Below are 16838 nucleotides of genomic sequence, written 5' to 3'. Positions count from 1 at the left end.
TCTGGTGGAAAATTTACACACGTGCAAGCTATTGGTATTATCTCCTTCATACAATGAAATATATGACCTTCAGCTCAGACAAGCCACAGATGCCATCTATACATGCACTCATGTACGGATATTCCTGATGTGCTGTTCATAATATGGTGGGAGGGGGATGTGAAACAGCGTTTGAAAGTGAGATGTCGCAAATGCTGTTGAATGGACTGGCTTTGGCTTTCATCATCTTGTGATAACTGCTGTTATGGAGGATAGATACAAAAATTAGCCACTTCCTCTGTCTTTAAACTACTGAAAGCAATTTGACAGAAGCTAGAGAAACTGTTAAGTAAAACTTATTTGGGAATTTATTAAGTTTGTCCTAAACTATTTCTGTTCTCAGGAGTAGAACTAGGTACTTCCATGCTGGCTAAATAATGCAGCAGTATCAGCAGTGAAAAGATTAGGCAACCTGAACTGAGATTCACCTACACAACTGAAGCCATTTGTAGCTGAAATGACAAAATGCAGGATTACAGTTGGAAGAATAGGTATCCTGAAGCACAGTTCCTCTGACTTATTGCAGATATCCACTTTATATAAAATCAAGCCACTCCCTAGGCTCCACTGACTAAATCTTCAAACAGCCTTTGGTAGCATCAGAGAGGCCAGTTAAAAGGCCAGTTGTTTCCACTCTGCTGTCACCAAAGTCCCCAGAAAAGACAACACTTGTCTCACTGTTACGCTACCATAAACCAGATCTATAAAAGTTGTGGATTCTCATTACATCCTATTGATAATCTAGCTAAGGGACTGAACTGTACTATTACCTAAATATATAAAAAAGCACACAGGCTGTAAAATAATAGGCTGTCAGCAGTACATGCCAATCTATTTAGCATGAATTGAGACAGAGATGCATTACAGAGAGAAAGCTGACACCGCTGGAGTTTCTATTCCCCCTATGACACTGAGCACGAACCTTGCCTCCAGACCCTTTGTCTTCACACTTCTCTGACATTGTTCCTTTTCCCTGTGTTCCTTTCGTCTTTCCACTTGTCAAACGGTTCCTCAGACACCTGGGCTTTCTTAATAGATTTCCTACCCAGTGCTTTGGAACTGGGTATTTTTGATCTCACAGATGTATGAACTGAGACATTGTATTGAGTTTAAAGGCAAAAAAAAAAACCCCAACAAACAACAAAAAGGTCAAAACTTTGAACATATTCAGAGTAGAATCAAATGCTTAATCTATTTCCTGGAAAGTAGTCGCATTATGCAAATAGAGATTTTATTTTTTCAAGAAAAACTAGGAAAACCAAACCAAACCAAAACCAAAACTAAACCCCACAACTGGTTCTGGTCAAACCAAAAGAATTTTTTTCTGTGTTTTCTCCTGCCTGATGTGATGCAGTGCACGTAGCATTCTGCTAATGCAAAATAGTTTGTTCTTGTGGGTATGTAGAAAAAGAGGACGAAAAAGCAGGGGGAAAAAAAAGGGGTACGATGAACAAATATGAAGGAGGACCCACAGTGTTAGCACAGAATCAGGGCTGCCATTCAAACCAAGTGAGAAGAGTGTTTGATTTCCTTCTCATCATGTTAACAGTTAAACCTGTATTGGCTCTCCTCAGTGCCTCCTCTTAAAAATGTCTTTGTATCGAAGGACAAAAAGGCAGCTAATGTGATACCACATGCCTAGACATAAGACATCTGTGCAAGTGCAAGACAGTAAACTGATTCTGTAGAAAAACAGTAAAAGCTACAATAAACAGTAAAATTTGTGGATAAATAAACTGAATTTACATAGGTAATTGCTTAAACAAATATGAGGAAAAAGATAAAGCTTACTTGTTGCTTTTTTTTTTAAAAGATCTTTCACTAAAACCTCTAAAAAACCCTAAAAAGGCCTTGTGATAAGAGAAGGTTTCCAGCTCTTAATTGGTTAAAGGAGAAGACAGAATTAGGTCAGAATTAGGAGAAGACAGAAGGAGGTCCCAGAACAAAGAAGCCTATGAAATCATGAGCAGTGTGAAAAGGGTAAAAAAAAGAACGACTTTTTCTCCTCCAGATTAAGAAGCCATGGGAAACAAATGAAGGTAATATATACCAGCTCCAAAATTATTAAAGAGCAGTAGCTCTTCATACAAATGGAACAACAGAAATTGTAAGTGCTAGATGCTTGCCAAGGTTGCCAGCTAAACTTATGGCAATAACAAGTGATTATTAAACATGAGAAAACTGTGGATGAAAAGGTTCACGAGCCAGAAACTGTTTGAGACTGAGTAGTCCTTGGAAATACCAAATATGTGCTTATTCATTTGCTTTTCTCCTCCTCTTCTTTAATTTCTATTTGCCTCCATTTCCAGCAGTGTGTTACACCTGCAGAGTCTCCTACAGAATCCAGTGCTATTTCTCTCAGGGCAGTGCCTAATCTCAGTAACTATCCTACTGTCAGGTTGACACTGCTGCATTCTGTGCAGATCACGAACTCTGCTGGAAACTTCACTGAAGATGTAGCATCAAGGTTTAAAGAAAAAATAGAAAGAGCAATGATGAATTAAGATGGGTTTGTTATTCCTCTTATTTGTACAAGATGATGAATGGAAAATTCCTGACTGAGTAGATTTGTTATATCTGTCCAAACTGTCCATAACAGTATGTCACTATCCATCACTATCTGCAGGTGATGTATCTGTCACAGACACAGACATTCGAGGGCTGGCATGTTTGGATCCTGAGGAGTAATTAGCTCAGACATATCACAGGTGAACACTGATGTATTACTTGTATGGCTGCTTCAAATCTAGAAGCACTATAAGCTCATTTCCATAGTGCTGCACCCCCAGAGCTACTCAGACCCAAGTAACCTGGCTAGGAGACATATTTCTGTTATGACAAGTACTCGTAAACCAGAAAGAAAAAGAGTGTATGTGTACTGAGCCTAGTCCACGCTGTGCATAGCTGGCATTGCAGTGGAGATAACAGTGCTGTAAGTCTGAAGATCTTGAACAGTTCACTTTCAAAATACTCCAAAACCACTGCACACAGCAAGTGGTACTCTGGGGTTGGTGCTGCTGCCTAGCATAATGTGCCCTAGCAGTGGTACAGCGCCCTATGGGAGGCACTTTAGTCATGGGTCTTACTACAGCGGCTTGGAGCTGGTGAAGCTAGGCTTGGACTGTCCACTTGATCTTGGCTGTAACATTATTCCCTACACTCATTATGTAGGTTTGTGAATAATTTTGAATATTCCAGTCATTTCCGTCAGAGATTATAGGAAGTTGTTTATTTAGCCTTCTCATTTTTCTTGGTCTCATTTATCTCTGAATGTTGATAATCCAAAACGTGTTATAAAAATTGAAAAGTAATTTTATATGTGTGAGGGAGGGACAAACTCCTTTTCACACAGGTAGTTCTAAGAGCAGTTGAGACAGGTTTGTGGGGGGTTTGTAACTTTTAGAAAAGCAGTTCTGCTTGTTTGACCAACGTAGCTGCTCCGAATCTCACATGTGGGCAAGAAACAGAGTGCCATCAGCCCCACATTTTATGCATATATGGAGGAAGTAGAAGTGATGAATTAAGTGAGAAGCTTTTGTTATGATTCTTTTAGGTTTTAAGGGTAAAAAATTGAGAATGAATCTCCTTGGAGAGGAAGGAGAGAGAATGGTACATCTAAAGGATGCAATTTATCATCCTAAACATTGGTAAGTGACATTTCCTTCGGCAGCTGATGAACAAATACGTCTGTTTTTTTCAACTTGTAGTGGTAGAAGAAAAAAGGAGTCTTATGCCCTCATTTTTCAAAAAGGATATCCACAATTCAGAGAGCATAATTTTGTACACAAGACGCTGGTAAAGTTGTATTTAGCATACTTGGCTACATAGCATTTTCCTGTGTGGATATTTTGGGAGGAAAGGAATTTGTTTGTTTTGATGTGTGTTTTTATGGTTTTTATTTAAGATGTCTGTGATGTGTTAGTAAGCATCATGTGCATAGAGGAACTGCAGCCCTTCCTGTAAATTCAACAAACTGGTATTTGCTGAAAGCAGGCTCTGAATGATTTACCTTTTTCACAAAGAGACGTGAAGAGTAGGAGAGGGGTGGGAAAACAACAGATTTTTTAAATTATATTAACACTCACTACCTGCAAAAGCATTTGCAGAAAGTTACCCAAATCTCTTGTGGGCATTTCAGTGTAAGTCCAGTACAGAACACAGCAGAAAGGAATGACTAGTTGATTGGGCTACAGGCCAATCTCAGCTACAACTGCATGGTATCATAAAACACCTTGGCCCCTTCCACAAGAAGAAATAATCAAGTATCCATGATACTGTATTCCTGAGGAATGTGGTTTTTCCAGATAATTTTCATTTTCTGAGTCACTGTTAATTTTGTTTAGGTCTATGTACAGTTCACATTCCCTTTACGAAGGGCAACACCATAAGAAAGTACTGAGATGGTCAGAAAGTAATAGGAAAAGAATGCTAAAAGCAATTACTTCCTCCAAAAGACAGCCACAGTTGCCTGGGTGTTTTAAAAATATGACAGGTTAAATTCAATCAGGAGACTCAGGGAGCCAACCAACACTTGCTCCTTGGTTTCCTCTCCAGCGTGGAGCCAGAAGATCCTTAGACAAGCCCTGCCAGCAGCGTGCACCACTACTCCACTCTGTCCTCTTCAAGACTCTGTCCAACTGGGAATGAATACAGTGTTTTGTTACTGAAGTTATTGCTTTAAGACTCACCACCATTGACAAGTCAGTAAAAATCCTTCCCTATGACTTATTCTAACCACACAAATTTATTAGAAAAAAACCACCCCTATGTTACTACCTAAAGTCGTTCCAGCAATTATTTTAATTAAGTGATGAAGAACGGGCGCAATATTATCTTCCCTGTGCTATTAGAATGCACAGTAGTAGTGCTCACAAAGATTTACATTTGTGTTGGAATAATATTCATGAATTGGGAATTAAAATTTTCGCTCAAACGTGCCTTCACACAGTGGGCCAAATAAAGCAAAGTTGTTCAACAAGGGACTCCTGTGTTAGAGACCTTGAAAATAATGACTTAACAGTATGCTAACTTGTTGAAAAGATTCTCATCAGAGGTCTGTCCAGCTATGACATGTTATGGATTTACTTTGGACTGAGCCAATGGGCTGAGGTATGCCATGGAGATGAAGGACTACAACTTGAAAGATGTATATGTCTGTTTTAAGTTGGAATGTTCATTCATTAGCTCACTGCTTCATTCACTAAGCTGTGCACAAACTCCTGCACAAATGAATGATTCAATACAGATGCCTTAACATACCGCACAGCAGTAACAAGCGACGTACTTGCCATCATGACTCTCCTGGTGAGACAAGGAAGCAATTTCTTCATGGCTGTGCTGTGAGACAGAAGCCTTGAAATGGAAGAATGCAGGCTATACTGGGTAAAGTAGTAGTATTAATATTTTAACAATCCTCCCTCACATCTTCAGTGTTACAAATTCATTTTGGGGGAGCAAGGGATAAAAGAGATGAATCATTTTAAGGTCCAGGCTGAGCAAAATTGTCCAGAACAGCAGCTCCAGGGGCTACTGAAATAATATACAAGCTCTCACAGTGCAAAGTATGCTAAAGTGGGTCATACGGTTTACTTCCAGATGTTCCCACCCTTGGAGTATTTTCTAATGATATAGATTGTATCCCTAAAGACTTTTTATACCAGGCCAAATCTGTTCAGAAATGAGCAAAACCTGTGCAGAATAATTTGCAGGGATGTAAAATCAGAATAAGCAAGCAAACAAAGTCACATAGTCCCTGTATTTAAAACTGAAAGTACTACATTTTCACTGTTAATAAAATACTTACCAACATTCAGGGAAAGCCTTCCCCCTGCCCCACCCCCAGAAAGTTTCCAAACTCAAGAAGTATTCTAAATAGAGAAGAAAGTTTAACTAATACCAAACACTGGCAGAAGCATGAAAGAAAGCAGAGAAAAGCCCAAGCAATGTAAATGATAAAAGCTATCAGTTAAAGAATTCTGAAGCGGTTCCCTATTTGTTTCATAGTTTCATAGTTTCATTCAGGGTTGGAAGGGACCACAAGGATCATCTAGTTCCAACCCCCCTGCCATGGGCAGGGACACCCCACACTAGATCAGGCTGGACAGAGCCTCATCCAGCCTGCTCTTAAACACCTTCAGGGATGGGGCCTCGACCACCTCCCTGGACAACCCATTCCAGGGTTTCACCACTCTCATGGTGAAGAACCTCCTCCTCACATCCAGCCTGAATCTCCCCACCTCCAGCTTCATTCCATTCCCCCTAGTCCTATCACTACCTGATATCCTGAGAAGTCCTTCCCCAGCCTTCCTGTAGGCCCCCTTCAGATACTGGAAGGCGACAATTAGGTCTCCTCGGAGCCTTCTCTTCTGCAGACTGAACAGCCCCAACTCCTTCAGTCTGTCCTCATAGGAGAGGTGCTCCAGCCCTCTGATCATCCTCGTGGCCCTTCTCTGGACACGTTCCAGCACCTCCACATCCCTCTTGTAATAGGGGCTCCAGAACTGGACACAGTACTCCAGGTGGGGTCTCACCAGGGCTGAGTAGAGGGGGAGGATCACCTCCCTCGACCTGCTAGCCACACTTCTCCTGATGCAGCCCAGGATCTGATTGGCTTTGCGGGCTGCAAGTGCACACTGAGAGCTCATGTTGAGCTTTTTGTCCACCAGCACCCCCAAGTCTCTCTCCTCAGGGCTACCCTCCAGCCAGTCACTGCCCAGCCTGTATTTGTGCCTGGGATTGCGTCGACCCAGATGCAGGACCCTGCACTTGCTCTTATTGAACTTCATGAGGTTGGCCTGTGCCCACCTCTCCAGCCTGTCAAGGTCCCTCTGGATGGCCTGCCTTCCCTCCAGCGTGTCTGCTGCACCACACAGCTTGGTGTCATCAGCAAACTTGCTGAGGGTGCACTCAATGCCACTGTCCATGTCCCCCACAAAGATGTTGAATAAGACAGGTCCCAGGACTGATCCCTGAGGGACTCCACTTGTCACTGGCCTCCACTGGGACATGGAGCCATTGACAGCCACTCTTTGGGTGCGACCATCAAGCCAGTTCCTTATCCATCTAGTGGTCCACCCATCAAACCCATGTGTCACCAGTTTGGAGACCAGGATGTGGTGTGGGACAGTGTCGAAGGCTTTGCTCAGGTCCAGGTAAACGACATCAGTTGCTCGCCCCTCATCTATTAATTTTGTCACCTGCTCATAGAAGGCCACCAGGTTGGTCAGGCAGGATTTGCCCTTGGCAAAGCCATGCTGACTGTTCCCAATCACCTCTTCACTATTCTTTTGAGCGAGTAGTGACTCCAGGAGGATCTGCTCCATGATCTTTCCAGGCACAGAGGTGAGACTGACTGGCCTGTAGTTCCCTGGTTCCTCCTTCTTGCCCTTTTTGAAGATGGGGGCAAAGTTTCCCCTTTTCCAGTCTGTGGGGACTTCACCAGACTGCCAGGACTTTTGAAATATAATAGAGAGGGGTTTAGCAACCTCATCTGCCAGTTCTCTCAGTACCCGTGGGTGTAACCCGTCGGGTCCCATGGACTTGAACACTTTCAGGTTCTTCAGATGATCACGAACCTGATCTGCACTTACAATGGGCAGTTCTTCCTCCCCGTCCCTGGCTTTGACTTCCATAACATCAGGAGTGTAAAACCTTTTTGGAAAACCTTTCAATTTTACACTGTCTTTTTGATGAAGTTATAAAATATCTGCAACTAAGACTGTCAAGAAGCCATTTTGGTATTCAGCCCAAGAAGGAGATCTGTGCTTTAATAAAAGAAGGTGGAATGTAAACAGGGGCATATTCTCAAAATTAAGCAAAGCATAAAAATGTACATGTTTCTGGTCACTAAAGAGAAATTTGCCTGTTATAGTCGACATGAAGACATTGCATTAGAATACATTACATATGGACTTCAGCCAACAGAGTTGCATTTTGGCCCATATGTTTAGAATACCAAATATACACTCAAATGTTTGAATCTATGGGCTTTCCCAAAGATTACTTGAAGACACCAAAGGATTTAATGTTTCTTAAATCAGTATACATGCCATTGCCACTATAAAGCACTTTCTCACCACAGACTTTAATGCTTCCTCTTAGGGAAAATAAAAACAAAGACAAAAAAGAACCCCAAAGTCTTAATTCCTTTAATATTTCCTTACAAAATATTCTAGCCATGAAGGCACCCATTTAACAGTGGAGTAGAATGAAGTACTAGAGGAGAACCCGATTTAAGAAGGACAGATCATAAGCAGACATATGATACATTTGTATGCTTTTTTCAGGCAGCCCCATCTGCACTCCAGTTCTTTTAAGACCGGCTAAAGAAAAATCCTCTGTGGCTCCTTGGTACACACGACAATTGTATTTCAAATTCACTGTGTTTGATTTGCATGCTTTAAATTTAATTCAGACTCATCAGTAGAATTTACAAAGTAAATCAGACAACACTGTACCTAGCAAAAATTAATTGGACAAAATAACAGAGTTAGGGGCAGACTGTGTATCCAAAACATAGTTAATTGTCAACCTTACATTAAAAAGAATTATTCATTATTCTTCATTCTGTCATGTGACATAATCTTCCCTTTCCACTGTACTTTACTGTGATAGTGGTATTTGGAGTACCTATATGCTGTCTTTTTTTACCACAGTGTTACCCTTAGTTACTTTTTTTGACTGATTTTATAGTCTGGATATACATTTTGGTCTTCTAACATGACCTGCTATATAAATTAGAGAACAGGACCCAGCAATTCTTGCATCAGCTATAGTATCTGTTGTAGACTGAATGTCTTTCTGAGAGATATGTTACAGCTCAATTTAAGAACTGAAACAGATGGAAAATTCAGCACATTGGTATGTCCGAATTTGTTCCAAACGTTAATTACTATAACTTGATATTTGTGGTCTCTTTCCAGCTCAGAATTGTCAAAATTACATTTCCAGTAGTTCCATCTTTTATAATTAATTGGATAAGGATCAAGTAACAACAATAATTAAAAATAACAATTAATTTTATAGACCTTATTAGTTAACAAAACTGGTGAAGAACATCTTTCTCATGAAAGATCTTGCAGACTGTCATAAAGTCTCTCATATCTGGAGTAAGCTGAGCTTCTTTAATGTCTCAGTATAAGGCACACGTGCCAGACCTCAAATCTTTCTTGAAGTTTTCTTCTGAGCCCATTCCAGTATGGGAATGTCCTTCTCAAAATGTAAATGCTAGAACTGGACTGAGTATTCCAGGAATGCTTTCACTAATGACACACACAGAGGAAGTTATCATCCATATCCCTTTGCTTAGACATGAAATGATTGCATTTGGCCTTTCAGTCATCGCATCATTGTGGTAGCCTACTCTCAAATTATTAATTGTGTCTTCTAGACTATATGCTGGATTCAGTTCCACAACAAGTGTTATGTAAATTCTTTGTCCTTTGGCCTCTCCATTAGCCATACAAAAATATCTTGGTTTAATGCATCTATTGTAGTGAGTGCCTCAGATTAGCTCATTCCCCTTTCAGCATCATTAATTGTTCACCAAATGACTTTGTCACCTCTAAGTTCTGCTGTTGATAGTCTCACATTTTCCAAACTGCTAAAGATGTTGAATGGCACTGGAGAAAGAACAGATCCTTACAGAAGCACATTATATTTTCCCCTTCTACACTTATTTCTTTACTACCTCAGTTTTAGTCAGCCTTCAGTATGATTTTTAATATATTTTGAATTGAAAATTTCAGCATTAATTAAGTCTTCTGCAATTTTTCCAGCATTCAGTATTTTAAAAATGATTAGTACACTGAAATAAACTACCTTAGCTTGCATCAAAGCTATTATTTGATACTGTGAATTGGGGGGGGGGGGGGGTGGGGGGGAAGCCATAGTGTTTGTTCAGCATTGTATCTAGCTAGTGATGGGACAGAAAATACTTTTCATTGGCTTCAGCACAGAAAGAGATCTTGGTGTCGTTTCCATGCTTTTACTCTCCTTGGTGAGTACTGGGTTTAAACCATTGCTAAGATCTCACTTTATATGCTTAAAGTATTGTTTCTTATTTTCCTACACCCTTCACAGAGTTTTTCAAAGATACTTTCAGCTTCCTGTATCAATCATCCTTATTTCCCTAGAGTCAGTTTCAAACTCACTGCTATTACCCATGGGTTTAGTTTTGTGATTTTTTTTATTGCTGCCTTTTCTTCTCAATCAAAAGTATATTTTTATCCTGAAGATAAAATCCTGAAGATGTCTTTTAAGTATTGCAAAGTAGGCTGCCTTTCCACACTGAATTTATCAAATATGAATTATATTGTCATATTTTCATTATTAAATGTTTCCTGCCACATCATTTTGCTCACAGTTTTTCTCAGCCTTAGGAAACCAGTTTTCCAAAAGGCAAAATAAATGCATTGCTAGTAAAGTATTGCCAAGGCAGATATTGGCAAACTACAGAGATATTTCTGAGGGGATAAAAGGAACAATCTCACTCTGCCCTTACCCAAAACCCACCAAACTAAAGCTTACTGTAGAATTATTCTGCTTTTACTCATCAAATCAACTTAAATTAATAGCATTTTGCTTTGTTTTCAAACAAAAGTTTATCAGTTAAATTAATTTCTTGCACTGATTTGCCCTGAAAGAAAGATATATAGCAACCTAGGAGTTGAACCTAAATGCAAGACCATTTCACCTGCTCTGACTTACTGATCAGAATTTAAATTTTAGATCTTTCCTCTGTGATCTGGAAAAAGTCCCTTAGTTTCTCTGTGCCTCAATTTCCCAACAGGAAAACTAAGCTAACAATATTCTAGTATCAACAGATATCATGTACTTATTCTCAGGATCTCAGGTAGTGACAGGACTAGGGGGAATAGAATGAAGCTAGAGGTGGGGAGATTCAGGCTGGACGTGAGGAGGAAGTTCTTCACCATGAGAGTGGTGAAACCCTGGAATGGGTTGTCCAGGGAGGTGGTCGAGGCCCCGTCCCTGGGGGTGTGTAAGAGCAGGCTGGATGAGGCTCTGGCCAGCCTGATCTAGTGTGGGGTGTCCCTGCCCATGGCAGGGGGTTGGAACTAGATGATCCTTGTGGTCCCTTCCAACCCTGAACGAAACTATGAAACTATGAAATAAAATTATTTGGTGACCCAGAAAGTGATGGCAAAAGGTTTTAAGTATCTCTGATTAAAATCCAAACTAAATCCAAATGTATCTCTATCCAAATGTATCTGTATCCATCATAAGACTAAGCGCAGAAACAGTTGAAAACTGCTGCACTAGTGTTCTTTTGTTATCTGTGTTTTGGAAAGTGCAATTTGGAAAGGACATTTTGTCTCTGTTCCAATTCAGAAGTTCTGAACTTCTTAATTTCAAAGTAAAATAGTGCACACGGTATTTATAAAGCCAACAGTACTAAGAGTTTGGTTTTTCTAATCTTCTTTCCTCCTGCATGAAGATCTCAAAACATTATGAAAAACTGGATTAATATATTCTTCAGGCTTTTTAAAGGTTGCATTACTAGCACTATAGTTCATTTAGGCATCTGTGGATCCTTTGATGTCTCAGTAAGTGTCACAGAAAGCTCACTTAGAGTTCATCATCTGAATCTTTCATTTAACTAAAGCATGTGTTTAAAGTCCATACAGATAGATATTTGACAACCTTGCTAAATAGGCTGAAGAGCACAATTTATTCCTTCCAAAATCAACAGTGAACTGGGATTAGATTCTCCAAGAATTAATGGCCCAGAAACCATGTATGTGCCCTGGGGATAAAAAACAAAAAACAAAAAACCACCCCAGGTCTTAATCACCTGGGTCCAAATCTATTCTGTCTCTTGGAGATTCTCTCCAGTGGAACTGGAGAGAAAATAAGAGAGTCATGATCTTTATGGAATTGCAGAAAAATGGTGGATGTAAATGTGAAATACTGGCTGCTACAAATCTTCCCACTCTCGATTTCATAGCTGATCTGACAGGCAAATTTGCCTTTACACATTTAATTAAAGGGTACATAGTACCAAGGCTAACTGTTTTATCCAGGCCACCAAAGACATGTCCTCTACTACCGCTTCAGAAGTGATTTGCTCAGACTGAGCTTTTACATGATGACCTCTCATTCTTGTTTGTTTGTTTGTTTTCCTTCAGAAAGAGAGAAGATTTATGGAGATATCAGACACACAAGCATTTCATTTTTGGCAGAAAAGAATTTGTCATCTTTCCTACCAATTACCACATATTTCAAGTCACATCAAAATACATAAAACCTACCTTTAAGGGTACCAGAGTTCAAATTCCAAACCCAAACTTTTTAGACCTTAGTACCTGATCCTGATTTTGTGTGGAGAGCTAGTGTTTCCATTCCAGCTTGAGGTTCTGCAACGAAGAACTGACAACTTCAGCATTCACAGGTGGTTTTGTGTGTATATGTGTATGTACACCTATTTAATTGTCAAAGGGCTGAATAAAAATGAGCTTATAGAATCAGGAACTTGGTTACAAATATGTACACATACGAATTTGCCTGTTTTACTGAAAATACGTGATTAATTTCAGTTCACTAAAACATAACCCAGCTGTAACTTGACTTGTTTTGAGTAGCTATACTTAAACCGGTGTTATGTTTTCAGTACTAAAGACTGATAACTTGATAGCTCCCCAGGGTGTGTTGGTTACAGTTTAAGTACAGAGTTGACATTACATGCTATTTTTCTGAAAATCCCAGCAGTAATATTAAGGATGAGATACTGGTATTTGGAGATACACTCAGTGACTAAGTTAGAGTGTGGCTACCTCAAACACAGCATCGTTCACTAACCTGCAGTTTTGTTCTTTTTCAGGTCCGCTTAACCTTATGAAAATGGAACTGTAAAACCTAATGAGAGCTGCAGTTCACAGGAATTCTTTGGGCCAAGACAAAACCAGCCTGGATTCTGTCATCCTTACAGTGAACAGTAAGTTACTTTGCAAATAGTCCCCATTATTTCACTGTGAATAACGGTCACCCAATTTGGTGCTTGGGGATTACATACTAATTTCTCATCTGCATTTCTCAACATTTTTAGAAAGCATACAGAACTCATTCATTCTTGTTTCACAGTTGGGAACCTGCTGTCAAGTTAGGTCTAATAAGTTACCTTATATTGTTCAATGAAACAAAGGGAGCCAATAGAACAGGGTAACATTTTGCTAGCATTTCTTTCTCTTTCTTTGCCATTTCCAAAATACATTTCAAAGAAAAGAGAGGCCTGCTGTATGTATTTTTATTACTATCATTTCTTAGCCTATCAATGGATGCAAGCAGTGATGCTTTCTGATCACAACAAACTCTTATTCCAAATGCAGATGAAAAAAATTACCATAGGTAGAGAATATATGGATCTGAAAGATTTAAGGCTTTCATGCAGATTAATGGAGGGTTTTATTCTATTTCCCAGAATTTATGTGCTTGTTTTCTCATAATAAAGGAAGTTTCTAACTTCTGGTTGTGAAGATAGCCTTGACAATGTAAACCAACATACTTTCATCTTGTTGAGTCTTCATCCTTACTAGCTAAAACAATAGCATCAAGCGAAGTTAACTTCCCCCATTCATCTTACTGGAGTGTCAGCCTTGAAGCATAAACATGCTAATGTAAGTATCAACACTGTTAACCAATTCACTGCTTATTATCAGATCAGAAATAACTAGTCAGCACAATTAGACAGTGGCTAGATGTTTCTAATGTTCTTGACATGCTACCAACTGAAAATGCTGCATACACTCTTGATATGAAAATAGCAATCTATTAAGTTTAAGGATCTGTTTTTCTAAAATAGGTAACTGTGAAAGGTTGCACACATAAGGTTTGGAATACTTTTAAAACACTCCCTTCTGCATATCTAAAAATGACTCTTAAGTTTTCTCACCTACTCCCTACCTCTAATTTTGGTGCTATGTGACCGATTGCCCTCTGACCGTCAGCTTCCTGCGCCCTGACAGGGACTTCACATCACATATATGTTCAACTTCTTTGAAAGAATGTTAAGGTATAAAAGCACATGGATCCTCGTTTATTCTGAACTGACTTAAACAACCAAGCAGAAACCATAAAAAACATGCTAACATCATCATGCTCACTCTATTGCAAGGACAAGGGAGAAGACAATGGGACCACACAAAACCTGTGCTCTTTTCCAAAACATCCCAAATAAGAAGAAATCATTCCCAGTTATTATACCTCACATTTTCTCTCTAGAAAGAAAACCAATTTTTGATTGTTTCTGCAATGCTTACTGCATCCATTTCACATCTGAAGAAACTGAGGCATTGGGCTGATAAGGTCATTCAGCAGGAGAGCAACAGCAGAGACAGGAAGGCATGCAAAATCCCAAGCCAGCTCTCAGTTTATTAAATCACTCAGCCTCTGGTCAGGTGGTATCTTAAGCACACATTGCAAACTCTGTTAGCAGCTGCTATGCAAAAAGCTTAACAACCCTCTGGCACCCTTACCTTGAATGTCTGAATCATTGCATGAACCCAGAGCCACAGCATCAAACACAGAGAACAAATCCTACATTTGTTAGAATGCTAGCAATGCTGTTTTCCATGCATCACCATGCTGCCAGCCTGCCAGAGGACAAACAGCACTGGAAGAAACCAGCCTCTGCAACAAAACCACTTCATCAGGTCCCCAGACAATTCAAATGGACCCTAACAGGAATAAAAAACATACCACTGATTCTCCTCTCTAGACTGTTCAGTGTACTTTGGGCTGGACCAGGAGTAAATTAATCTAATTAATATACAGAGCAAGTACCTGATTCCTGGAAGTCTCTATGTTTCCCACTAGCAAATTTCCTTTTCTTCCTACCTGCATTTGACTTGCTGAACATAAATTTATTGGTAGCTTTTCACAGAATCACAGAATGAGTAAGGTTGGAAGAGACCTCAAAGATCATCAAGTCCATCCTGTCACCCAACACCTCAAGACTTCTAGACCATGGCACCAAGTGCCACATCCAATCCCCTCTTGAACACCTCCAGGGACAGTGACCCCACCACCTCCCTGGGCAGCACATTCCAACAGCTACCAACTCTCTCTGGGAAGAACTTTCTCCTCACCTCCAGCCTAAACCTCCCTCGGTGCAGCCTGAGACTGTGTCCTCTTGTTCTGAGGACACACTGAGGGAGATCAGGGCTGGGAAGGAGCAGCTGAGGGAGCTGGGGGTGTTCAGCCTGGAGAAGAGAAGGCTGAGGGGAGACCTCCTTGTTCATTACAGCTCCCTGAGAGGAGGCTGCAGTGAGGTGGGGGTTGGTTTCTTCTCCCTAGTATCAGGTGATAGAAGGAGAGGAAATATCCTCAAGTTGCACCAGGGGAGGTTCAGGCTGACATTAGAAGAAATTTCTTCCCTGAAACGGTTCTCAAAGACTGGATTAGGTTCCCCAGGGAACCTGTTGAATCCCCGTCCCTGGAGGCGTTCAGAAGAGGCAGAGAGGTGGTGCTGAGGTTTAGCAGCATCCTCCATCTTCCTCCCTCCACCTCTTTGATGAAGTCTCTTTCATATTAACTTTTTTATGCTGGAAATGTAATTGAATGCATTTGGTAATGACTTTTAAAAAATTCTATAATAGGAGGAGGTGAGCTACACTCTTTACATAGTGACAGCAAAGAGATTTGAAGTGGGTATTTGTCAGAATAAAGATGTACTTTCTTTTCTCTGAGAACAACTGTGCTGTTGTGTTTATTGAGTAATGCTTCACATACACTCGTCGAACAGCCAGCATGATAGCATTGTAATTAAAATCCATCTAACTTTAAACTATGGTTAAGTCTTAAAAAAAAAATCCAACAGAATTCCAAAACTGTATCCACTCTCCCTGACAAATATTTGGCTATTGCAAAGGATTCTTTCTAACTGTTTTTTTTATTTAGAAGGCACTTTTTGCGTTTTAAGCAGCTAACAATGATTCTGCTGAGCATTAAGCAAGTATTATTTTGTTACTGTATTTCAATTTAGGTATCTAGAGGAGCACGCAGAAGCAACAGTTTGAATGAAGAGCACGAACAAAAGCAGGAGAAGAAGATACCAGACTGGCAGTGATCCCAAGCCGCTCAAGCACTGATGTTCAGGACGGCACATGTGGGTGCCACATGAGCAGGTGAAACTGTGATTCTACATGTGTGAAGGGGAGGATAATAATTACAGAATCAGATGTGCTAAGTGCATCATGCTGGGACATCGCTACATTTCAGATGGGTTGTGAGGGTTGAAACCGAAGGTGGTAACATGGGAAGATTACAGCTGTAGTTGTACAGTTTTCTCATGCTCCCTGGAACACCACAGTGCCAGTCTTGCCCTGACACACTCCCGGGTGGTGTGCCAGATGCATTGCAGCCTAAGGGCAAGCGTTTGACATCTTTCAGCTGTTAAGACTCTAAGATTTTCACTCTGGATGAGCTCCAAGGCTCCTCTCCCTGCATGCCTGTGCACACTGCAGCCCTCCAGAGCCACCCGCTGCCACATTCCCTGCTGCTGGCTGCTCTCAGAGATGGTAACCTGCACCTTGCAGTGGGCTGGGGACGGGCATTGCCCTCCGCTGACCAACTGCTGACCCAGAGCTGCGCACCTGGTGCTGCCACAGCCCCATGGCAATGGCAATGGAGGGAGCCTGGGCAAGGTGTTCTTTCAGTGTGATTTTGCTTGTAGCTATGGCAGACGGTCATTAGAAAGCCTGAGGAGTTAAAATCAGCCCTGACAGGGATTCATGAACCATTGAAAGCTTTCATTACAATTCATGATGGCCTTCTGCATCCTAGGC

General features: G+C 40.6%; 1 long non-coding RNA gene across 1 annotated transcript in view; it reads left to right on the top strand.

The window, feature by feature from the left end:
* The window catches only part of LOC137448215 (uncharacterized), a 31754-nt gene extending 15205 nt beyond the window's left edge, over positions 1-16549 (top strand). Inside the window, exons 2-3 of the long non-coding RNA XR_010989003.1 lie at positions 12878-12991; positions 16037-16549. This is a non-coding gene — a long non-coding RNA (uncharacterized lncRNA). The remainder of the gene's footprint in view (positions 1-12877; positions 12992-16036) is intronic.
* The last annotated feature ends 289 nt before the right edge of the window (positions 16550-16838 follow it).

This window comes from Melanerpes formicivorus, unplaced genomic scaffold (genome assembly GCF_026170545.1).
Source record: "Melanerpes formicivorus ecotype bairdi unplaced genomic scaffold, bMelFor1.0.p_v2 SCAF_23, whole genome shotgun sequence".
NCBI classification, from domain to species: domain Eukaryota; kingdom Metazoa; phylum Chordata; class Aves; order Piciformes; family Picidae; genus Melanerpes; species Melanerpes formicivorus.
The sequence above is the reverse complement of the archived record's forward strand: the minus strand, read 5'-3'. Positions and strand labels throughout refer to the sequence as shown.